Source organism: Zosterops lateralis (genome assembly GCF_965231275.1).
Source record: "Zosterops lateralis genome assembly, chromosome: 11".
Classification (NCBI taxonomy): domain Eukaryota; kingdom Metazoa; phylum Chordata; class Aves; order Passeriformes; family Zosteropidae; genus Zosterops; species Zosterops lateralis.
Genome location: NC_139771.1, coordinates 17,504,651 through 17,529,264, shown reverse-complemented (window position 1 = coordinate 17,529,264; position 24,614 = coordinate 17,504,651). Strand labels below are relative to the sequence as shown.

The 24,614-nt window shown below is 42.4% G+C and overlaps 1 protein-coding gene across 9 annotated transcripts in view; it reads right to left on the bottom strand.

The window, feature by feature from the left end:
- The window catches only part of MITF (melanocyte inducing transcription factor), a 101,081-nt gene that overhangs the window by 58,470 nt on the left and 17,997 nt on the right, over window positions 1-24,614 (bottom strand). Inside the window, exon 1 of one of the 9 annotated variants that reach the window (XM_083869617.1) lies at window positions 24,192-24,213. The exons of the other annotated variants lie outside the window; for them this stretch is intronic. The gene's annotated coding sequence lies outside the window, so the exon portion shown is untranslated. Of the gene's footprint in view, window positions 1-24,191; window positions 24,214-24,614 lie in introns of those variants that run through there. 9 annotated transcript variants of the gene reach the window in all.

Below are 24,614 nucleotides of genomic sequence, written 5' to 3'. Positions count from 1 at the left end.
CTCAAAAATGCAACACCTCCTTTCTAAATTAAAGATTAGAGGTCCCCCAAAAACAAATAAACTCAAGAAATATTTACTACAAAAAGACATGTCCTAGAGTAGACAGAAGGCATGCAGAGCAGGAGGTTTCATCCAGAGCAGATTTAAGAGGGATACCTTTTGAATTCAAGACAGCAGCTGGAGGGTCTGACAGCCACATACTGCCTGGCCAAGATACCATCACTCATAATGACTTCCAACACAAGGCTTTAGAGCAGAGCCCCTTGGGGACACACAGCCTGGGCAGCACAGACAGGAGTGGAAATCCCTAAATCCCAGAATGCTCCATCCTCTGTAGCCAACAGCCATGTCCTCTTATCCTACTCAGCACTGACAAGCAACACAAGACATAACTGAAGCTGAACCTGCCAGGCTCTTACAACACCTGCTCATATGCTTAAGCAGAGAAGAACCTTTTTAGTTTATTACAGCAGCATGAAAATCCAAACCTTTGACAGCCTGTAACTGCTCAACATCCTGAACGTGCCATCCAAAATTTCCACTGAAGTTCAAGAGTGGAGCATAATGAAAACACCTTCACCGACCACGTTATTTACAGCCTGGGAACAAAGAACTCCAGCCTCCGGTGCGCTTTTAATACAGGCTAATTTATTCTGAAAAAAAGTAATAATTAAGTACACAAAACCAAAGTATGGAACCTGAAAAACACCTTCCTGTCTGGCAGAGCAAGTGCTTTCTAAGGACACTTAGACTAGCTCCTGCTGCTAAAATCGTTTATTAAAAGTAACTGGGGAAAAGCAAAGACGATCTCAAAAATACACAGCAATGCTAAGCTGAAAGAGTTACACTGAAAAAAACCCAAAGCAGATCAAATATATTAATATATTCTTGTGCTTAAATTAAGTTCATATACAAGTTGTTTGAAATTGCAGTCTTTAATATTTGAGTGATTATGTATGTTTTTAAAAAATCTTACAAGTGTTTAGTACTGCTAAAAAGCCAGCACATCAAATCTTTACAGACTGGGATTGAGAAATTCCCTTAAACAAGAGGAAAAAAGCCCTAGGCAAAAAACCATAATAATCAATTTTCTCCACCCATCCCACCACATGCCTCTGCAGAACCAGCATCAGGTAAATTGGGGATTGCAGAGTCAGCCAGAATAAAGCAGTTCCCAGGCCAAAGGGCTTTCAAACAGGTCCAAGACCTTGGTACGGTGGTGGCCCAGGACAGAAAATGCAGATGAAGCATTAGCAAGTGCCAGGAGGGAGGTGCTGACACCAAAACCAACCTGACATTTACTTCTTCGGGTAAACTGTACCACTCCTTAGTTAAGGGGAACCTCAGTACACTGCCATTAAAAATACAAAGGCAATAAAAGACTGCTGTGATTCCAGTGAATGTAAAAGATGATTGTTTGAGAGGGTGGAAAGCCCTTTCCATGCCCACATGCAAATAACAGCTGGAGATGGCGGGGATGGGCTGAATCACCTTAGCCTGGTGAAAAAAACAGGTTTTAAGTACAAAACCTCCCTGATTTATCATTTTCTCATTGCATTATTTCCACAGCAGCATCATTTTATCAGCCTCTCAAATACTACCCTTCAAGAAGCAAAACACGAGGGGTTTTCTCTAAGGTTTTTCATAATCATTAAAACACAAAACAAAAAAAAGTTGGCAGAAAACAGATAGATTTTCTACAGCAAAGCCCTTCTTTATAATTTTTCATTTTAAAAAAATCAAACATGCAAATCTAAGGTGGATCCCAACCTGCAGGCATTTTTGTATCTGTTAACATTTCACATGAAAAAAAAAAAGTAAACAGTGAAATTTGTGCCAGAATGAAGCTCTTTCCTCATTTCAATTAAAAACATGCATATAACTACTTATCTGAAAATTGTTTGAGCAACCTGGTCTAGTGGAAGGTGTCTCTGCCCATGGCAGGGGGGGCTTGGAACTGGATGATTTTTAAAGTACCTTCCAACACCAATCTATTACTCTGTGATTCCCAGTGGTGTTGGGAAGCTATAGATGCATGGGAAGAAGACGAGGAAACGAAAAACAAAACTAAGTGCCTACAGAAAACAGATTTAAAACTGTATTTCCGCATGGCAACAAAGAAACACGCTGCTTGGAAGCACCCTTCCATTTCTGTTTAACATAATGGTGGTGGGAATTCCTGCCAAAGTAAACTTCAAAAATTTGTTTGCCATGGAGGAAAACCAAGCAAACTGGAGTTGTATGTGCAGAATCCTGTTTTGAGAGGGTGAAGGTTTCTTTGTTCCCTTTAGTGCCAGGTCACTTCAAACTTTTGTGCCCACATACTTTATTATGCTTGCAAAACCTTCAAAACAATAAAAAGAAAGAAAACTAGAAGATGAAAAAATTTAATAACCCACTCCTAAAAACCAAAAAAACCTTCCAGCAATGCCATGTGTAAGAGTATCACCAAGTCTGACATCTTTCTTATTCTATCAGTCTACTTCTAAAGTTTGACATCTTTGAAAGCAAAATATTCTACACAGTGCAGAGAAAAGGTTTGTTTTTTGGGTTTTAAATGTTTGAATGTTTGTTTTAAATCCAGGAAAAAAAATTGCACATTAGTGCAAATTATATAATCTGTCCTTTCAGATGGCAGTTTCTGACCACTAACAACCGTAAGCAGAGATAAGACCTTTTATTCCATTATCATGCTAAATTTCATGTTTCTGTAAGCAGCACGATAAAGCAGGTCAATCACTCCTCCCTTGCTTATCTGTTATCTCAGTATCATTTCTGACACTAGAAAAATAATTGCAACTTTCTAGGCAGTGGCTCAGCTGCCCCAACAGATCCCTGTGAAAAAGAACTTTCCTTCTGCATCTCTCCTTTCTGGTTAGGTCTTCTGCAATTCCATGGTTTCAAGTTTCTGTCTTCAGCACGCAGACGTGGGCAAACAGCAATTCCTGAAATTTGTTACTTATTCAAGATATTTCTCATGGTATTTGTCATAGCAGCCTCAGGATGTAAACACAAATTGCAAATCAAGACTTTTAACTGATGCAGGATTGGGGAGAAAAAGAGGCTGATTGGGATTAGCAGACAGCAACACTCACGGAGAGTATTTAATTCCAGCATTAAATTCAGGCACGTATTCAGCACATCACAACCAAACTTAGGTGGGACACCGTCCCAAACCCAAGGAAATCAACAGGAGCATTTCATTCTGATTTCCCATAGAATTTTTGGGCACGCCACAGCATTTTAAGCCAAAAACCTGCCTGCCCTTGCTGCACCTGAGGAAACTGCCCTCACAGGCAGCGAGCATCCCACCATGAAGAGTCAGCTCTGCCATCCACGGCATCTGCCACGGAGCAAACCCTGACCCAGCTGGCTGCACATGAAAGCACAGGCAAAAGGTCTTGTGCACGCTTGTTCAGCTGGTTTGAAAAAATGGAAAGAAACGAGCGAGAAAATATTAGAGTTTTTTTGTGGTTCCAAGTTAGGTTATTTCTCTATTTTATTCCTACCTGGGCCATGAGGAGAGAGGGAAAACTAAAATAAAGTGATCATATACCACTGGTTCTTCTCCATCTCTATCAGGCAGCTGCAGGAGCTGACGTGCAGGCACAGCCCCAGGCTGGTGCCAGGAGGGACAACTGCTCTGTGCAGCTCTGCTGCAGCTCAGAGGAGAAAAAGGACCAAGAACTTACCCAGGGGATTCATCCTTTCACGTTTCAATCCAAGGCAAGGCAAGAGTTCCCTGGGATCTGAGCTCCTGGTGGCCACAGAACCAAGACTAAACAGAAAGGTCTCAGTAAGCACTGGCTTCTAGAAGCTGCACTTCCACTCCTACCATCCACCTCCTAACCCTGCTGCTGCATTTGTGGCTGCCTTTGTTAGAACACTTCTGCAAATGAAAACAGATGAGTAACTATTGCTGCTTTAGCAAACTCCCAAGCCCATGGTCACTAATAATAGCTTTGTTCCTTTTATTACTAAACAAAACCAAAAAAAAAAAAAAAAAAAAAAAAAAAAAAAAAAAAAAAAAAGAAGAAAAAGTTTAAATGCTTGTATAAAATGCACATTGCTGATTTTTTTTCTTTCACTTCAAATAATTTCTGTGATCAACACGATGTGGACAGATCTCAGGGGCTTCCCTCACAAAAACAACAACAAAAAAAATTAAATCATGTTTTGTGCTCCTTCAAGACATTGAGAGTTCAATTAAAAGATAAATTTGATGAGCACATTCTTGCACAGACTGGAAGGCAGAGGCAGGTCTGAGCTCCCTGGCAGGAGAGCTGATGGATTCAGGGAGGCAGAGGTGCTCTGGCAGCTCCTGGCTCCTGCTGGCACAGCACCAGCCTCAACTGTGCCAGGAGCAAACAGGTGGGACACAGGGAAAGGGCAGCGTGTGGGGAAGAGAAAGTGGAGAAGGGCAACAAGAGAGGAAGAAAACAGAGAGGGGATGAAGCCATTGCTGTGAAGTGACAGTGGGAGAATGACAGCAGGAAAGCCTCCCCTTGTGTGAGAAAAAAGAAAGGAGAAAAGCCACAAAAACTGCTTTTGGTACAGAATTCTGCTTCTCCTCTCTGCAATCAAATAAATTACAGGAACTTCTGAAAGCAATAAAAATAACAAGGTCCCGAATCACCCCAAATCTGACAGGCTTTATTTGATGAAGCCTCTCACCACACACCCCCTTTGGCCTGGGGTCTGCTGTAGCCTCCTGCTCCTGGCCAAGCAGAGGTCATGTCTCACCCCTTCCTTTTTTTGGGGTGCAGGTTTTACACCAGTTGTGGATTGAACTGTAGCACAACCAAGCCAAGGCCTCTGTTATCCTACAAATGGTGCTGGAAAATGACTTGGAGCCACTGGGCTTTGGCTGCTGGTGCTGAAAGGTGAGTACACATGAAGAAAAAAAAAAAAAAGCTGAACATTCAAAAGTCAGGCCACATCACATCCTAAACCTTCTAGGGGTTTTTAGCTTATTAATTTCTGTTATTGGGCTGACTGCTGCTGAATGATCCCAAGCACTGCATGGCAAATGTTTTTTTTTCACAGGAAGTAACCAAGCCAAAAGCAGCGAAAGCATCCTCTTGTTCTTGTGTGAGCCCTTTTTTATCATTTTTTTTCCTTAGTTTATTTGAACAATAGCACCATGAAACAGCCTACAATAATGACTGTTACAAAATAGGAAGCTGAATTATTAGGCAAGCTCTGTCTGCGTAACTCAATCAGCCTAGGGAGGATATGACAGGCACGACCAAGACAAAGGACTGGACTCTGTGACCCCAGCCATCCTTCAGGATTCTGTTTCTGAGTTATTAAGTGCTGAAGTTTGCTTTTGCTCCTTGATTAGAGGCACCATTCCTATAACTGCAGCAGCAAAGCACTCACATTTCCCAAGAAATCACCAGGTGTGCACACAGAAAACAAACACTTTGGAGAGGCTGAGATGAGAACTTTTCCTGAAAGTAAGGCTCAAAATGGAAATTCCAAATTGAGTATTTAACCTTTTGAGCACAGAGGAGATACACACAGCAAAAGAAGTAAATTATAAGGTAGTCTTTAAGCAGACACCCAGCAACAGTTCTTGCAAACTAGCAAAAAATAACTGGTAAAAGTGGTCTTTAAGTAGTTGAAAGGCTCAGCAGCACAGAAGTTCTACAATCCTGCCAGGACCAGGAGGGATATATTTTGGACCAGACGACCAGTAACCAAAGGCAGCCACCCACCACCCTGTCATTACAGCAACCCTACTGAAACTATGAAAATCGGGTCTAAGTGCTCGGCTGAGCAACACTTTGGAGCCAACAGCAACACCAGTGACTGAGCAAGAGCAATACAGGAACCTGCGAGTGAATCATTAACGAGCAATGATTTCTCCATTACTCACTGTGGATATAGAGTTACTGTGGGTAAGATTTGTTTCTAAAAAAAGGGAACAGCCACCAACATGAGCACTAACACATTCATCAAAGCCCAGCACAACGTGGGAAGGAAAGAGGAAGGCACAGCTATGAGGCAGGCTTTGTCCAAATGAGCTGTGCTCATTGAGGAGGGCTCTGTGGAGCAGAGCAGAGGTGCTGGGAGCAGCATCTCACACCATCCCCTTCCACAGGGCTCACACTCGGGGGCTCGGGTCAATTGGGTGTTGATTTTGCATCACACCAAGAAATTATTAACTCATTCTACAAAAGCCGTACAACTGCCAGGCTGCTGATAGAGATCAATAACCAACTACTGAAACGTCAACAGTTTGACCTCTAGGCAAGTGTTTCCATACCCCTTCACCCGTGTTCTGCAGTGAACGCTCCCAGGACATTTTCCCCAAGCATTTGCAGTCTGTGCTGCTGAGAATAAGCAACAGGAGAGCTGAGCCGACATTCTCAGCCAATCTTTAGGCAAGATTAGCAAGCAATTAAAGCTGTTGCATGAGGAATTTTAAGTGCTCTACAACTTCATGCCAAACAAGAGCTAGTCAAGCACTGGAATTGATTTTTTTGCAATTCTGTTCTACACAGAAACAGAGACAAATTTAAAGAAAAGATTTTTTGAAGCAAGGATTCAACCAATTACCAAAACATCTATTATAGTTTAAATACTAATATATCTGAAAGAAAAACTGTATCAAAAAGGGACGTGTAAAGCATTATGATTGCTTTCTACCAGAACATTTAGATTTCAACTGAACTGGGGCGTTTCTATCCCTTTTTGTCCTTTTGTCGGTAAAACATAATTAATGGTAATGCTAATTTTGCACCCAAGACAGTTTGGGTGCAGCACATCCTGGGAACACTTTTGAAGGCCAGAACTGAATCTCAGCCCCAAAAGCAAACAAGAGCTTTGCCATCCCTTACCTACAACCAGATCCACCAGGACAGGTAGCAGAGAATACAACTTGTGTCCTAAGATTGATCATTTGGTCCCAGCTATAAAGTCTTCATTAAGTTGCCAGGAAAACAGAAAGATGGAATAACAGAGAAAGCCACAAATTTCACCAGGATAAGAGTTACAAGATGTTGAAGAGGAAAAGCTTGGTTTTAAGTACAACAGAAAATAAGGCAGATTTAGGGAACTGTCATCCCCAGCAACAATTGCACAGCTTGCATGGGTCTGATAATAAGGGTTGAAAATAATGATTTTCATAAACACATTCACTGGAGCAGAAAAAAATGTTACAATGAACAAAGCAAGTAAGCAAAGTTAAATAAGGTAAGTGAAGCCTGAGGTACAATTTCAGACTGATCTGTTCACATAAAGAATGCTCTAGTTGAAGATTAGGGGTGAGAAATAAGAAGTCATTAGCTCTTCTTCAAGGTTCATGATTCAAATCTGACAAAACACACACTTCAGTGTTTCCAAGCTTAAAGAAAATTCCAGCAGGGTCACAGAAGTCGCTATTTTTAGCTGGCTTAATCTCTGTGCACTCAAACACAGCTTTTGTACATGCACATATTTTGTTAGCACTTAAATAAAGAAAAGAAAAAACACTCTGCTACCAAAAACTTAATCATCCACAAGTTCTGAAAATGCAAATGAACTTTCTTCTTAATATTAGCTGCTTTTGAGTGAACAGCACTGAGAAACAGCCTATAGCTTTTCCAGCCAAAACTGCTACCAGAAAAAAAAGGTCCCGGAAAATATTCAGTGACAAAACCAAGAAAGAAGAATGTGGGAAGTTACCAGCAATTAATTTCAATAGGAAACAAACTCTTCCCACCCACAGTGTACCTATCAGTAGAGCTGAGAATGTTCTGAAACCTGGAACATCCAGGCTGTGAAGTGCATTGGGAAGCGCTCGGCACCAGCAGCCGGAAGGAAAGGCAGCAGCCCCACATTCCTGACAAAAAGGAAATAAATACATTACAAATCAGTGGGCCTGTCTTGGTTCCTTGGCTGGCTGCTCAGTGCCAAGATGGTTTAGAGCTGGGGCTGTTAGAAGGGCAAAGCAAAAGGGTCAGACAAAGGGGGTTGGTCCAGAGGACCTTTGGGGGGCCCTTCCAACCCAAATTATTTCTGGTCCAGAAATGGTGACATTCAATCCTTGCCTCTTAATTTACTTATCATATACTTAAAAATATTTTGTTCACCCATGTTAGAAAGGTTTCCGCCACAGGATCAAGAACAACGTGGCCCAGGCACTGCATCATTCACCGGAAAGATTAATAAGAACATTTATAGTTGCAACAAGACTCTTGATACTCTTCAGTAAGTCCTCTGTGCATGTATTGCTACACAGGCTCTACACAAGTCATTTACTCTCTGGGCCCTTGTTGTTAAATTCTTTATTAATCCATGTAAGTTTGTCCGTTGACCTACTGTAATTTTAAGAGATTCAGAGATTGAATGTTCATACCAGCCAAACTCTTTTAATAGAATTAACTAGAGATATCATGTAAGCTTTTAATAATGTTGACAACTACTAAAATTCAGTTAGCTGCGCCAACAAGAAACCACTGAAACCTTACACATGCTCTCCTCATCAAGCACAGAACTTCATGTGGAGGCAGCAGATTTCCTGACTGTCTTCTTGAACACTAATGGGTCAAATCTGACTGCACAGAGTGGCTGAATTCCCCTTCTTCCCCTCAAACAAGAGTCAACCTTCAGTGTTTTTCCTGCTCAAACCCAACACATGCACACACACGGGTTGTTCAGCATACTGCTATTCCACAACAGTGCCAGAGCACTTTTTATCACCTTTAAGCAAGTTTAGGAAAAGATCATGGCTTGGAGAAGCACCTTCTTTACTGGACATCAGTTTCAGTGACAAGTTCACAGTACTGAATTAATTGCTATTCAGAACTGAAAACAGAAGTACTTGACCAGTGTATACACATTGGAAAAAATTAATCATAATCAGTCAGAATCTCTCCTTGTTAGTTTTGTGTAAGTGACAAATCTTCTAGCAGTCATAATTCATAACCAGCCATCATTTCTCTTAAGGTATGCCCCAAGGAAACTTGATGTACATCCAAACTTCTGCAAGCTTGCTCCTTTCTGTTGGATGCATCTTTCATTCTCCCTAAGAGTGTAAATCATGTTCTGGAAAGGCTACAGCATGCCAGGGATTCTTAAAATAGAAAGGCTGTAGCTGGTGATACTGCAAATATAAACACAGCAATTGGTATAGCAGTGGGAGCAATAGCAGTGACATGGACCCAAAGCAGCCCAGTGGCCAAACTCTGCTGGCAGGCAGCCCATGGCTTCCCAAAACACAAGCAAGAGAAAGGGAACTGCCATTTAACTGTCTGAATGGGCATAATGCACACCAAATGAGTTGTGGCAAATTCACAGCACAATCTAACCCTTGGATTTCAACAATTCTAAATTTAGGTGTTTCAGTGAAGGAAGGGAGGTAGGAGAGCTACAAAGATGCTTTAGTAAGGTAGCAGAGCGAGCTGATTGCAGGTCCATGTAATTTTGACCTTGCTGCACCAAAAAAAAAGCATTTGCAGTGTCCAAGTGCCACTTTGGTATGAGCAGGGAAAAGCACAACTCTGGCTTTCTGTAATTGCACCATTAAGAGAAGGATACAAACACCAAAAGAAAAAAACTGACTGAGAAAGGCTTATCCACCAACCTAGCAAAGCCTGTGAACCTTAAAGTCTGCTTAAAAAATATTAGATGTCAAAGTTATCAAAGCACAGCAACAGTCAGAACTGTGGCCAAGTCTAATATAATAATGTCATGTTTATTTTTGTCCCTGACTCCAGACGAGGTGCTCCAGCTATATTTGTGCTTCTTGTAGCACTTTTAAGGAAACACACACACTGAGCAGAGCAGTAGAGGGTGTATTAAAGATCTATTCCAGACAGCAGCCTTGCTGCATCACCAAGTTAATAAGCAATTTCAGTCAACAGAAATACCAGAGCATATCTTGAGAAACACTTTCTCCAAACACTTTGAAATGACTGTTTCTATTGGACTAAGGACAAACAATATTCCATGGGTTTTAGCATAATTTAGTAAGTCTTGTTTGATAAACTAAAATAAAAATATTTCAAGAACTTCATCTAATAGGTGACTAAGCCTTCAGACATGCAAAAACCTGGCCAGTGGTCAGTGCCACTCGAGCACAGAGTCCATCTGGCAGTGTCATTCAAGCCACCAGACACTGCAGCACAGACATCTTGACACAGCAGGTCTTCCCAGAACCTCTGAAGAAAACACTCACAACCTCTCCAGATTCTGCACAGCACAAAGCACTGCTGGGGAGTGGGGAGACCCCAGGACTTGCCTCAGCACATTATCACTGAGCATAAGTATTAATTTTTATGTAGAAAACAGACAAGCCAGCAAATCCTACAGAAGCCCCCACTTCTCACATCACCTCCCTAAGTCAGGCTTTGAGCTTCAAGACAGAAAGTTGCCTGCCTGTCTCTATCCTCTTTTCCTCCTTCCAGCTTGGTCTTACCCCTCACCCCACACTTAGGATGACAGGCTGCAGACACCACAAGCTGGACTCAGGCACCCACACAGAAAAGTCATTGTTTAAAGATCCTGGGCCAGAACTCCCAAGACTCAAAGGAGGCAGCCCAGACCACCCTTGGTCAATCTTGACAGGATTCAGTACAGCTCCTTTGCCTTGCCTAAATATAAAGAAAACCAGGACAGATGACTGCAGGATGCAGCCACAAAGTACTTGGTAAGAGCAGCTGATGAACAAACACATTCTGCTGAGACACAAAAAGTTATATTCTTATAATAAGAGAAAGTGATGTGGTCGCAGCCACAACAATCACAGGGCATGAGCAGCTCAAGAGTTTGCAAGGAGACTGCTTCTTTAGAGCAACAGCAACACTTGGAGGGGAAAGCACAAGCTTTTAGCAGACAAATTCTTCATTAGGCTTCCTGGTGCTCACAGCACCACCAGGCTCCGTTTTGGTCTTTCTCACACAAGACAGAATCAGGGCACTGGGCAAAGCCATTTCTCTCCTGTGAGCTCTGCATGGTTATATTCCAGCTCCAGCATCTACAATGTCACATGATGAAGGAAAACTACCAAATTATCAGAAAACACTTTGCTTGATGACCAAATTTAAAATGCCATGAAGTGCATTGCTGTTCCAGTAATGAGTCAACATATGGATCATCTTTAGCAACACAGAGCTTTTTCACATGCTACTGGTTGCACAAACCAAGAAAAATGCTGCTATTGTGGAAGAACTGAGATGTTTCTATGGTAAAGTTCTTAAGGCATTAATTGCTTCATTTCCACTGCATTTTTCAGGAGCCAGTTCTTAGATGCAAAGCCAACTCTCCTTAAATTCAATTAGTGTCGGGGACGGAGGTGGTGGGTGGACAGGAAATAATAGTTTATGAACAAAATAGAAAAATAGAATCAAGCCTCAACTTCCAATTCAGTTTTCCTTTGCTGTATGATGGGAACATGCAAATTCAAGGCTGAATTAGTCCTCTTTCATGGCAGAAGCACAGCAAGGCTTTAACATCACTGCCATCATGCAGTACAGCCCTCATGCTAAATCCTGGTTATCCCACTACTAGCCACAGAAGCAAACAGTTCTGAGCAAACAGGCAAAAATAAATCACAGTGAGATGACAGCTACAAAGCACACATTATGGTTGGTTTGGGTCATGGATATAAGGATTAATGGATAGCAAACAGAGGACAGAAGCAAAAACAGTGACAGAGAGGTCAGAATCACTTGTCACCCTATCCTGAACACAAAACAAACTCATGTCCTGCCACAAGTGCTTGCTCTCTACCCTAGCCTGGTGTCAAAAGTGGACAGTCAGCAAAAACCTTACAATTGCCACTTGTTAACAAAAAGTTCTTAATACAGAGAGCAGCCTCTCCTTGCCCTGCAAGCTGAATTTGTAGCTACTACAACCATTCTTTGTTTCTGTATTATTTTCCTATCCTTTGCACCCCAAATTAAGTAAGTTCACAAAACAAGAGTGGTGGGGCTCATCCTTGGGTTTGAGCTGTACAAAACACTGTACACTGGAGAGGTATAGCTGGGATTCCTTTATACTGTGAAAACACAAAGAACTAAGATCTGGCTATTAGGCACAAAGCTACAGAAATTTCATTTCTTCAGTAGTACAAGGAGAGGGCAGAGAACAAAGTGAAAAGAAGAAAATATAATACAAAAGGAAGAATGTAGCACAAGAGGCATTCTCCTTCAGGAGAAAAGGGCACAGGAAAATGCAAGAAAAAAAGCGATGTAGAGAAGAAGCTGTCAGAACAGAGTCAGTGTGTGAGGAACAATCCCAAGGGATGTGGCACAGGTGGAGTCTAAAGCACCAGCTCCATGAGAAAGGCAGGAGATAGGGCAGGTGAGGCAAGAGGCAAAAAAAAAAAAAAAAGACAGGGCCAAGAAAGTGTGGAGAGCACAACTGAGTGTCACTGTAGTAAAGATGGAAGAATACTTGTCAGGGTGTATGTAGAGACAGACAGACAGGACAGGAGATGTGTATTTATGGGCCTAGGAAGAACTTTACCATCAGATCTTTAAAAAAAGGAAGTAATGTTAAAAAAACCCCAAAACATTGAAGAATTGAGAAAATAAGGACAAGAAACCCCAAAGGCTTTTGTTTTCGTTCAGTTTAAGGAAAGGACAAGTGTTGTGTAACAAAATCTAAAGAGCAGCTTCACGAAGTGAGCTAGTCAGAGTTCACTCTCCGTGCGTGGGACCATGAGAAGAGCACTTCCCAGCAGACAGCACAGAAACTTCCCTTCCCAGGAACCTGAAGGATGGGAAGCAGCCTGCTGTTGTTGTTACTGTCTGCCAGGTCTCTCCAACCCAAAGCTCCAGCACTGACTACTGAGCTATCCCTACCTGTCAAAGAGTATCACTGCCAGTAGCTTAAGGCCATGATTACCAGTAATTGCAACTAATCCAGCTCTGGCTGCATGGAGGGAAAGGTTGTTCATGTTCTGAAATATTTTGCAATAAACTCTTATTTTACAAGCTCACAGGAAAGTTTTAATTGATAGCAGTAACATCAGATGAAATAACTACAGGACTTGCAAGGACAAGGATCCTGTTCCTCACTGCTGCTCATCTCCATCACCTGAGGGTAAGCTGCCCCCTTCTCTCTTTCTATTTCCACATTTGCAAAGCAGGAAGGATGATAAAGGCCTCTTCTATAAGACATTTTTTGAATTAGAAAACACAGCCACTGTTGTCCGAGCGCAAACAATGGTCCCTGTTCTAAAGGAAATGGAGAGGGGCCAATTGCTTGGATGTATAATCCAAGCAGAGCTGCACCAGGGGAGTGCAGTCTGGCAGAAGGTCCATGGCAGGCTCAGAGATGCTCAGCAGCACTGGCATTTAGGGGAGGAAACACCCCCCTCTCCCTGACTGCTCTCCCCCTTCCTCCCTGCACCACCCAGAACAACGCTCCACACACATAACCTTGCACTGATTGTGTTTAAGTTCCAGACACACAGATAAAATAATTACAAAAAATGCTGGGATGTTGAAAAATTTGCTTTCGTATTCGCAACATGTTCCTTTTTGCCTCTGCAGTTTTCTTCTGATGCCTCTGCCCATATGCGAACCGAAACTGGTTAAGTAACAGTGCAGTTCACCCTTGATGATGCAGAGTTTCTAATGAGGGACTTCCCAAGAAAATAATACCCAGACTTTGAGTAATAATTATTCATACATGTTATAAATAAACACAGCTCCTAATACTTTTAATTAGATGGTTTCCACCGACAGGTTATGTTCCCTTTAAATATTTACGTTGTGAGAAGAAACTATACAGCATTTATCCAGTGATGGAGGAGTTGAAGAGTGGATTTATATCAAAATGGACTTACTGGAGAGCCTATTACAGCTCCCTCTTTCTGACTTGTAAAAAACTGATGAGTACCAAAAGCATTAATACACACTATTACAGACATTTGAACAAAATAAATTGTTTAAATAGGTAAACGATGGGTATTAGATGGGCATTTGCCCACCTGCATTAAAAGTTACAATAGCATTTAAAAGTGTTAAACAAAGCAGCTGCTGAATGACTTCTGTCTGCAATTCCTGACAGCTTCCTGTACTCAGAGGCTTCTATTTTGGCACATTCCCTTGAGCACATTGGTATTTTACCCACTGTTCCACTACATGAAAACACTTCATTTATCAAAGTCACAAATCCTAAAGCTCTGTATTTCCCCCTCCATATTAGCACATCAGGAGGGTTATGCACTCATACATACACCAAATCTCTATCTGCTATTTAATTACTTGTTTGCACTGCCAGAGCACAGGAGCAGTCAAATCAATCAGCATCTTGTACAAACAGCACCACACAAATAGCAAACATGACCACTCATGTCCTGAAAAACTTTAATTACAGAAGACAGACAACATAAGAAACATTAGGAGAGACAGAAGAGTGCCAGGAGACAGCAGCAGCCCTTACAATAGATGTTAGCCAAAGGCTTTGCTTGTCTTTTTTAATAAGGACAAAAAAGCCCAAACCACTTCCTACTCTGGATCTCTTCTTCTATCTGAAGGAAGGAGAAATATCTTTTCCATATGAAATGGTCAACTAATTTTGATGCAACAAGGCCAACACTAAGTTTTACTTGAAACAGCATTGTAGGTGGGAGTCCTCCCTCTCTTTCCTCCCCAAGTGCTGCTCTGCTGACCCTTCCCCTTCATTTTCTTTGAATGAAGTTGCCATAGAAGTGTTGCAGCAGAAAGTATCTCAAGATCATCTTTGCCTGCCAATTTATCCCCTGCACTGCAAGCTGAAGATGTTGAGGAAAAGGATGGAAGACAGATGGCAAAAAAAATAAGCTAACAGGTCTCTTTCTATTAAGAGCCTTGTTAAACAACAACCCAAAGAAACAGGAGAGATGGGGCAAAAAAAGACCATGAGGAAAGAAAGACAGGTAAGCAGATTCAGCCAGACACCTGCTGCAAAAGCTCTGTGAGATGACTCACCGCGTGTTCTGCTCCCCTCTCCAGCTTAGCTCAACACTGGATCAGAGGGATGTGCTACACATCAGGAAAAAAAAGGGTGGAGTTGACAGAACATTTCCTGGGCAATCACAGGAGCAATAAGCAGCCTGTTTGTCCACCCAGTGCAATTACAGGAACATCAACACTGCTCAAACACACTCAGCACGCCAGAGAGCCCTGAGAACTGCTCCATCAGCCTCGGCTGCCCGAGTGCAAGAGGCTGGAGAGAATCTGTGCCTGGGATAGAGCAAGCTCTGCAGTGCATGGAATCGACTGGGAACAGTGCAGAAACTCCTGTGTGCCACCAAGAGCTGTAAAAACACGACACCCACTCTCTGCCATCTCTCAACTTACAGCACAGTTCCCTAATAAAAATCATTTTAAATGGCTCACAAAGATAACAATCATGGAACGCGATCTGTTGGACACAGCCAAAGCTTTGGGAATGGGAAGCAGATCCGCTGTAACACAAGACAAATCTGGAACAGTGACTTCCAAGGTGGGAAGGGAGAAGGAGAAGAACATGTAGGAAATTATGGCAACCAGTTCCCTTTACTAACAGACAAAGCCACCTCCACATTGAAAGAGCAGGTATGAGAAGAAAGGGATGGGGAGCATCCTGGGGACAGAAGATGGATATGGAAGGATAAGGAAAGTTCTCACAGCTAAAGATATATTTGACATACTTAATTCCAAGCCAGAAAGAATGGGCAAGAGACAGATTCTAAAGGCTTTGTGTTCCTCTTTGTGCTGCATAAAAGACCTAAGGATCTTGTAGGGATGCAGTCCCACTTATTCCATCAGAAGGGCCAAAGGCACATACACAACAAAGAGAGGGACTGAAGCCAGAGTGAGGAGATTAAGCAGAAACTCACCTTGACATCAGCTCCGAGCCAGCTGCTGACGCCTGCCCTAGAAACCCTCCTGAAAAAGCTCCCTCCAGGCCGGAATGTCTCACGCTCCCCTGCTGCCTTGTCCCTGTGGAACAAGACTCCCAATATCCCATCACCTCCCCTCACACCTCCAGCCAATGCCTGCACATCCTGTACTATTCATCTTTCTCATCTTCTCTTCATCCTCATAGCAGAGCTATTACCTACAACGCTCCTAATCACAGTTAATTGGGTGCCTGCTATATGGAAGAGATCCATAATCTTCAAAGCATCTCCCAAACAAACTGGAGCAGGAGAGATTTCCCCCTCGGCTCAAGGCATTTGGCAAGAGCACAGCAGCAGACATTACACCAAGTAGCCTTTTTGTTTCCACTCCCTGAATCACAACCCTATGCATCAAAGATTGATTTCACACCTATCTGGGATGAATGAGCTTTCCTAAACGTTTATGACATGCTTAAGAAAAAAAAAAAAAAAAAAAAAAAAAAGGCAGCAAGGGGAAGGTATGAAAGGTATGACTCACCAAGTATTTGCTAATCTATAGCTGATCTGCAGAAGATATTACATTTGTATCGTGTTTAAGAAATAAACCTGCAGATTTCAACACTTATCTCGGACCTACAGCACAGCACTTTAGGGTTATGGGTTACCACAGCTGCTGGATGGACAAACCACACACAGTAGCCTTCTCCAGGAGATATAAAAATACCAAGGCACACAGATCAGTCAGAAATAAAAGGCTTCCTTAAAATTACATACTCATAGATTCAAGGCTTTTTTCTTGAACTCTGCTGTAATCCTCACTCTCTTCTCTTAGGTGTAAACGGCAGTACAAAATCAGCAGCTTCAAGTTTATTTCATTTCTTTTTAACCACCAAAATTCTTCTCAGGTTTCCAGAAGGACCATGTTGTCTCTTCCCATCCTCAAAGGTATTTGGCACAAGAAGAGGCAACGCCTGTACCAGAGCTGAACAGATAAACTGTCTCTCTTGGCTGGCTGAATCACTGTCTTAAATTAAGCACAAGAATATGGAAAATCCCAAGCTTTCCTTTGCCTCCCCATAGTCCTACTCCCTGTTTTAAGGGCAAAGTCCCAAACAACTTCAGGAATCAGTTTTGCCCCCAGGTACAGAAAAGCAAAGTACATGACAGCAGGCTCCAGATTCCTTGGCCCAGCTGTGTTTTCTTCTCCCAGCAGACCCTGAAGTTACTTTCAGGAGATGAATCCATGCAGAATCCAACCACACAGGTGGTCTTTATGCAAGGAAAGGGACAGTAACACTTAGAGCAGTAGTTCCTTCTTTAGGGAATCCTGCAAATACCCCAGCACGGATTTTTTTGCACCACAAATGCTGAAGCCTGCAAAAACTGAACAGAAAGAAATGGCACCTAGGGAAAAAGTTTAAAATTGCTGAAAAATCCATTTTCCATTGAAACCACCGGGGTGGGGAAGGGACAACTCCTAGGGAGGTTGGACCCACCACAGCTGGTGGGTGCCAATGAAATGAACTTGGAATTGGAAAGATGAGAATTGACACCACAGACCACACCACCAATCCCACCAACCTTCACAACAGTAACTACCAAGTTCAATTAAAGTACAAACCCCAGTTATTAGGGAAGGTTATCCCCTGCTATTCCCAAAGCACAGAGCTGTGTCCACTGTAGCAGATGCTCACTTGGTTCAGTTATCCAAGCACATCCAGCTCTGCCAATCCCTCAGCAACAACCCAACAGCAGTGATGGTCACAGGACACGGGCAAAGGGTTCCCTCTCCCAAGCAAAACCACACACACTATCCCACACACTTTCATAGAAACTTTTTTTTTTCTTGATCATCCAAAGATTTAGGACTGTGCTGCCCCACATACAAGAAACAATACAATCTTAATAACAAAACTTAAGACGTGCACAAAAATAGAGATGTAAAACCTGAAATAACTGAAATGAAATACCAACATTTCTGTAAAATTATATGCACTGGTAAGTTACTGGACATCGAAGCAGACAGAAGACTCTGCAGTGTCCACATCTGAGGCAGAACCTCCATGTTCCACTGCCACTTGTCAGATGTGATGGGACACAAAAAGCACATCGTGGCAAATCAAGGTTATGTCTCTTAACCTCCACCAAAATAATGTGCGTTTTTTGTCTGGTTGGGGGTTACTTGTTTGTTTGGGTTCATTAGTGTTAGGGTTTTTTGATACTTCCCCCATTTTTTCCCCTTTTACTTCAGCAGACCCAAAACCTTTTTGCTAGTTTTGACACTTTCTTTTCCCCAGCCATATTTTTACTGTGTGTGGGCACTTGAATTCTCTTTGATTACAAAAGAATTAAGCACTCAACTACCTTAAAAACCGTGTTTCTTTTCAGCATGTTGTTCCTATTGTATTTCTTTTATGTTCCCCTTCAATGGCTACTAACATACCAAGCCCAGGTCTTTGTTTTTTTTAAATGAAGCAGATCTCCTGACAGCACTGGCAACAGAGGCATTGCTTGAACAGAGGAACCAACAGTTACTTTTAACTGTGCATGGTAATGAATGAGACAATCCCCATTAACCCTGGCTAATAACCACAGTTTCACACCCTACAAAAGTCCTGCTGCTTGGCAAAAGAGGAACAGGCAACCTTCAATTAACTCTTTCTTTCTTGTTTAAATATAGTTTCCTGAGTTTACCGGTGACCAAATCCCGTTTGCCTAACTCATGAGAACGGTTTATTTTGGTGGGAAAACTCCAAGAATTCGGCTTTCATTCAAATAAAATCTAAAACTGACTTCGGGTTCTCTCTATGTGCTTAATGTCACTAGTGAGGAATCTGATCTTTTGCCAAGACATTGAATTTTCCTCCCCACCAGGTAAATTCTCACTGGGCAGCAGATGGAAAAGAGCTGGATGACTGACACACATGAATCCGACAACTGAAAATAAGCAGATTGATCTGTTATTCCCATTCTTGCCAGCAAGTGTTGCTGTTTACCAAGGGAAAGCAAGAATGGGGGGAAAAAAAACCCACAAGAAAAAAAAAGTATTGCTAAATTTTCTTATTGTGTTTGTACCCAAATCTTTCCATGCAGAATTCTGATTCATCAGTTGAAACTCAATGTGGCTTGAGAAGAACGTGCTTTCAATTGCTTCTGAAAGCAAAAAGCTTGCAGACTATTTTCTGAAAAAAAAAAAAAAAAAAAACAAAAACAAACATGCATATGATCTTCTGCAGTGTTGATAAGCACATAGCAAATGCCCAGGGAGAAAATTTGTGTGGGGAGATAACTGCAGAAACTATTCTTAGTAACAGAGTTCTGCATCTGTTAAACTAACTCTGTTGGCACTGCGCTGAAAATTTATATTCACGAACACGTGTTCCAAATGTTGTGAAAAAGATACTATTTTAAATCCTGGTTTATGTAACCTGAAACATCTCTGAGAGCTCGTGGAGGTATTTTCATTGCGTACCAAGGAGGAGCAGAGCCTGGTCCCCAGCACAGAGGGGACTCAAACAAGAGCCAGTAGTGTGAGGGCAGAAGAAGCCCTCAAGTTAAAATCACAGCAAAAAGCAGAGCAAAGCCCCACCACCCACAGAAACAGGTTATACAATCACAGGCCTAAACGTGGATGAAAACTAAGGCTTTAAAACTGGGGTTTTGCTGTTTAAACCACTGTCACTAAGCACAGGGAATTGATCTTTAGAACAACATTTAAGTAAATCCTCAATGTTCAGTATACCGTGACACTGTGTTTTCTGATTGTGCAGCAACATAGGATTCCCAGGCAAGCAATAAAGCCCTTAAGAGGCCTGCAGATGAAAATATTATAGTGCAAGCCTCGTGTGTGACAGTAAGACAGGAACTTCATCTGAAGACAATGAAGCACTAGATCCCCAGTTTTATAAACAATTATAATGATCAAACTTCCATACTTGTTTTAGCCATCTTATTTCACTCTGCAAACTACTTCTGGTAGGGGAAAATCTCATTACAAACTTTTTATTCCCTTCTATCCTCAGTCACTTTTTTAAGTCCTCCCATTTCATTTTTGGATGCTCTGAGAAGCTTGGGTAGAAGGTTCCTCTCTTGGTAGAAGGTAGACCAAGCAGAAACCATGGCAAACTCCCCATTTGCACTAAGTCCTTTGTGGTTATGCCTCTAAGTGCCACACAGAACTGGACCCCTGGATGCAGCTGTAAATAATTGCTGTCAAATGGAATAAGACCATCCACCTCTAAACCTGTAGCTGACATCTCATCAAACAGCTGAGAATGGTCTCTGATGACCACTGTGACACCTTCCTGAAATTTTAAGTGAACACATGAGAGACTCAAGGTTTGAAAGATTTTGGAGAAAGAAAGAGAGAGAAAAAAAAAATAAAGCCTGAAAGTTACAGAGACTCCAGAAAAACTGTTTTTTACTCAGTTAAACAGCCAAAAACAGTATTAGATTGTACCACCCACACCAGATTAGTTCATAACCCCTTCCTCCTGAGCTCTCAGGGGGTCATATTCTGGTACCCATTTTGAAAAGCAGCCTCCCCCTTTTAACCACCTTCTATTAAAATACTTTTTCTTACAGCTGATGGTACAGACAGGCCCTACAGTAGTTGCAGAGAAGGTATTTTTTTCCTGCTAAGCCATCCTCATGGCAACAGCCAGAAATACCCTTCAGTAACCCCTACGTGTCAACAAGCTCCATTCCAGCCCAGGCTGTTTGGTATAGCAGCTCTTTCACAAGTCTCTGGTGGGACTGTAAATTCTGGCAGTGTCAAATACATTTCCTTTTATTACAAAACCATTTTGAAGCCATCAGAAAGATTTCTCATTTGTAAACTAGCACTTCTATATTTAGGATGTTACTTGGATTACAGATTTATTTTTTCTTCCTGACACTGCAGAAATGGAGGAAAATAAAAGGCAGGAACACTAGCAGAGGCGAGCAGTCAACTTTTCAAATACTGGAAAAGGGTTTAAGTTCTTGGAGAAGGGGACTATTCCTCTGGATTTGAAGGAAAGGCCCAATTCCCAACTTCCAGATGAAACACTGCCCCTGATTTCACCCCTCTGTAAAATGGAAACTCTCCCTCTGGCCAGGCTCACCTGCAATGTGACTTGTGGTTTGCCTCAGAAAGCAAAGGGTCAAGGTGTTACAGTGATGTGGGGTGACAACCCAAAGATTCACTAAGTATCCAGTCAGGAGAGGTTATTCACTTCCATAACTCCCTATTTCTTGTCTGCTGAAAGCACAAATACAACCTACTGGCCCCACAGCCAAGCCAAGGGAAGCAGGTTCCTCTCACAAGGCATCTGCTCCCCAGAGACAGGAGCCTTTTAGAAACACTGGACTAAGTTGTTTTAACATGTTCACTGAAGTACATCATGATACGGACTCTGTGTGTCAAATAAAATATGACAAATAGTTGATGAAAGTACAGATTTTAGTTTTTCAACCAAACTAAGACACTGGGAGAATAAACAAGTCTCCTGTACATGCAAAGATGTACACAGCTTGGCGTGAGAGACTGCTACATAAATTCTAAATCAAAATAACAAACATAACTGACAGGATAATGACTAATTCCTCATGTAAAGCAAAACTCTTTCTTATGGACTTGGGAGATTTTGGTGTCTTGGACTGGATTCTCCCAATTCAGATGAGTTTGTTTTCACCAGTTCTGGAATAACTGGCTCAATTACCTTCTCAGGGTAAAGTATATCCAAGATTTTGTTCCTTGACTAGAACCTGCTCTGCTGCTAAAACTAACACCAAGGCCTACCCAAACGGCTCGGTACAAATAAACTGGGGGAGGGCTGCATACATTACTTCCCAGATCTCTGGATAGACTTTTTTTGGGGGAGGAGGGCACTGTTCCAATGGTTTCTTAAAATTACGGCAGCAGAACAGAGTGTGAAGCTGGGTGGCAAGGAGCTGCCAACACATCAAGCACTTGCAATGATTCATTAGTCCACACTTTGCCGAGTTGTTCCTGGGTTTGAAACAACGAGGGAAAGAAGGAACGAGACATCCAACCTGCCAGAGCTTGGCTGAGTGTACCAGATCCCAGGGGCTGGGCAAGTGCATGGCAGAGGCAGAGCCACATTCTGCCCTGTTCAGCACCCTGTTTCCACTGGTAAAGGACACAAGTCCAGCTACTCTCTGTGCTCTGCTCCTCTCCAGCATTCACAGTAATTAACTGAGGAACAGAGCAACCCCAGTCCAGCTGCCTCCAGTGTCTGGTTTGTCCATGAAACTGCCCAATCTCTTCCAGCCTTCCAGTACAATCTCCCTCCACAGCCTCCTGAACAACCAAATCCATGTGTTAACTACTTGCTTAAACTTATTACTTTCCCTACAAACCTGTATTATTTAATTTAATGTGTTTACTTTTATTTTAATCCAGGTAGGTATCTCGTGGAATGATGGAAAAGTGGTTTGCATCTTGAAGTCATATACATTAGCTGGTAGAAGAAAGAATAAACCAAGAAAACAGCCATTGGCAAGGGACCCCTTTGATGGTTGACCACATTTGTATTCAATCATCACCTAATATCTCTGCCTACTTTCTCTGAATGAAGACATTACCATAATTTCCTATTTATTGAACCCTAATCTCTGTCTGTTTTTCCAATTAAAGCTTTTTCCAAACTTCCATCCTCCCCTTCCCCAGAGAAAGGGTCTTTGAAAAGTTTTTATCAAACGCAATGTCTAATTTAGCCTGTTCCAGCTATTTCCAGATGGCTTCCAGTGCGCTGAAGTTATGCACTCACAATTTTCCAACGGAGAAGAAATAAATGGAAGCAAGACAGAATTTCCAAAGCAAGAACCTTGCAAGTACCTCAGGAATTACAATACTTCACTTCTTCTCATAAAATCACATGGAATTGGATCCAATTTAGAGATACCAAACTCCCAATGACCTCACCTTTGTCTCCAACCCAAACAGTTTTTTCATGGAAAGACGGCCACAGCACATGCAGGTATTCAGACTGCTGGCACACCTTACTGGAATCTCTTGCCTGAAAATCCAGCCATTAACATATGGAAGAACTGGAGCAAGTGCTTCTATTTTTATCATATACCATCTTCTCTGAGTTATAATGTTCTCTGCATTAAAGGTATTTGGCAAAAGACAAAAAAGACAGAAAATTGTGAATTGGGATCAAGACTTACAGCACAGAGCTTAGTCTGGCCATCAGTATGATGGTACTGTTTTCTCCATAGAATCCTCATTCGAGTTTTGTGCTGCACAGTACAGATATTCCCACAAGAGGAGCTCCTGAACAGCATTATCAGGCAGCTCTTATAGGAGGACAGCCTGGAAAATCAGGAGACAAATGTGTCTCCATGTTCCTGTCTAATACCAGAAGCATCAGTAAAGCAAATATTCTTCTGCTTTTGTTACAACAGGTTTTGTCACTCAACCACAGGCATTACTTCCTTGTCATGCCACATCTTACCTGAGACCCTACAAGGTCCCCCTGCTGCCATGAATCTCTGGGCTGTAATGAACCACCACAAATACCCAAGGGGACAGGGATGGGATGCAGAGCCCCAGGTTCCTGATGCTCAAGAAGGAAAGCTGGAAGCTGATCACAGACAATGCCGCATTTCTCCAGCAACACCTGCTCAGTACTTTATCCCACCTTCAAAGGAAGATCCTCAGAGGTACCTCCAAGTGTTCCTGCCCTGACCAAGTCCATCAGCAGCTCTCTCCTGGGCAGGACATGGAGCAGGGCTCTGCCAACAGCGAGGCAGTGGGTGCGCTAGGACTCCATCCCATCACGCTGACAGCTCTGCCTCATTGTTTCCCCCTGCAGCCATCTGCTTCTTGTGCCTTATTCTCAGATGGCAGAGCTGCTGTGAAGCAGCCCACCACCTCCCCTCATGCTCACACAGCACCTACCAGCAGCACGGGATGCTGCGTCCCGAGCAGGGACCCGAAGTGTTACAGTAGAATAAGTCACAACACACACTAAACTAAAGCTGTTTACAGAAGATGGTGTTGTCAGAGCTTCCCAGATATATTGCTGACAAAATAATATCACATTTCATCACAACTTCCCTGATGTCTGTCAACAGCAGAGGAGCCCTCTTCAACCAGTACCATGTATCAAAGTTGTAGGTCTATATTCAAAGCTGCTGAGGAGAAACAAGGTTTATATTCTGATTAATTGTTCGGGATGAAAATATGGGCTCTGACATAATGTAATAGCTATTTTGGCACAACTTTTGAGGAGCATGAGTAAGCAGCCTCTCCTAATTGATGTGCAGATCCTGGAGTGGGTAGTAACTGCATAATAGCTTCATGTTGTCTTCTGAAAGTTAACACAGATGTGAACCCTGTCAAACTAGTCCACAGTTACCAGCAGCAGCTACTCACTGGAAGAATTTAACCCCGTTCCATCCTTTATCTTCATTTTCTGTCTTCCATGGAAAAGGGATTAACACAGGACAACTTGGCCACCCCAGCCTCAGTCAACACAAATGGTTCCAGGCCTCCATGGTGGCAGGAGGACTCCAGCAGTCCATCAAAATCCCTTGGCTAAACAAGTTACTATCCAGCAGCAGAGCAGACAGAGCAGCCACGTGTGTGGTTAGACAACAGCCAGCGTGTTCTAAGACAGTTCAGCTTAGTCTGTAGTCAGAGGGGTTAGTGTTAACCTGCATTACATGGTATTTGCTATGAACCAGGACTTTGCACACAGATAACTCCTGCTGCAGAGCTGACAGCAGTAAATTATTACACAGAATTAACTCAACTATGCTTGAGCTGTAAGATGATTAGCTCGGTGAGCCTGTATTT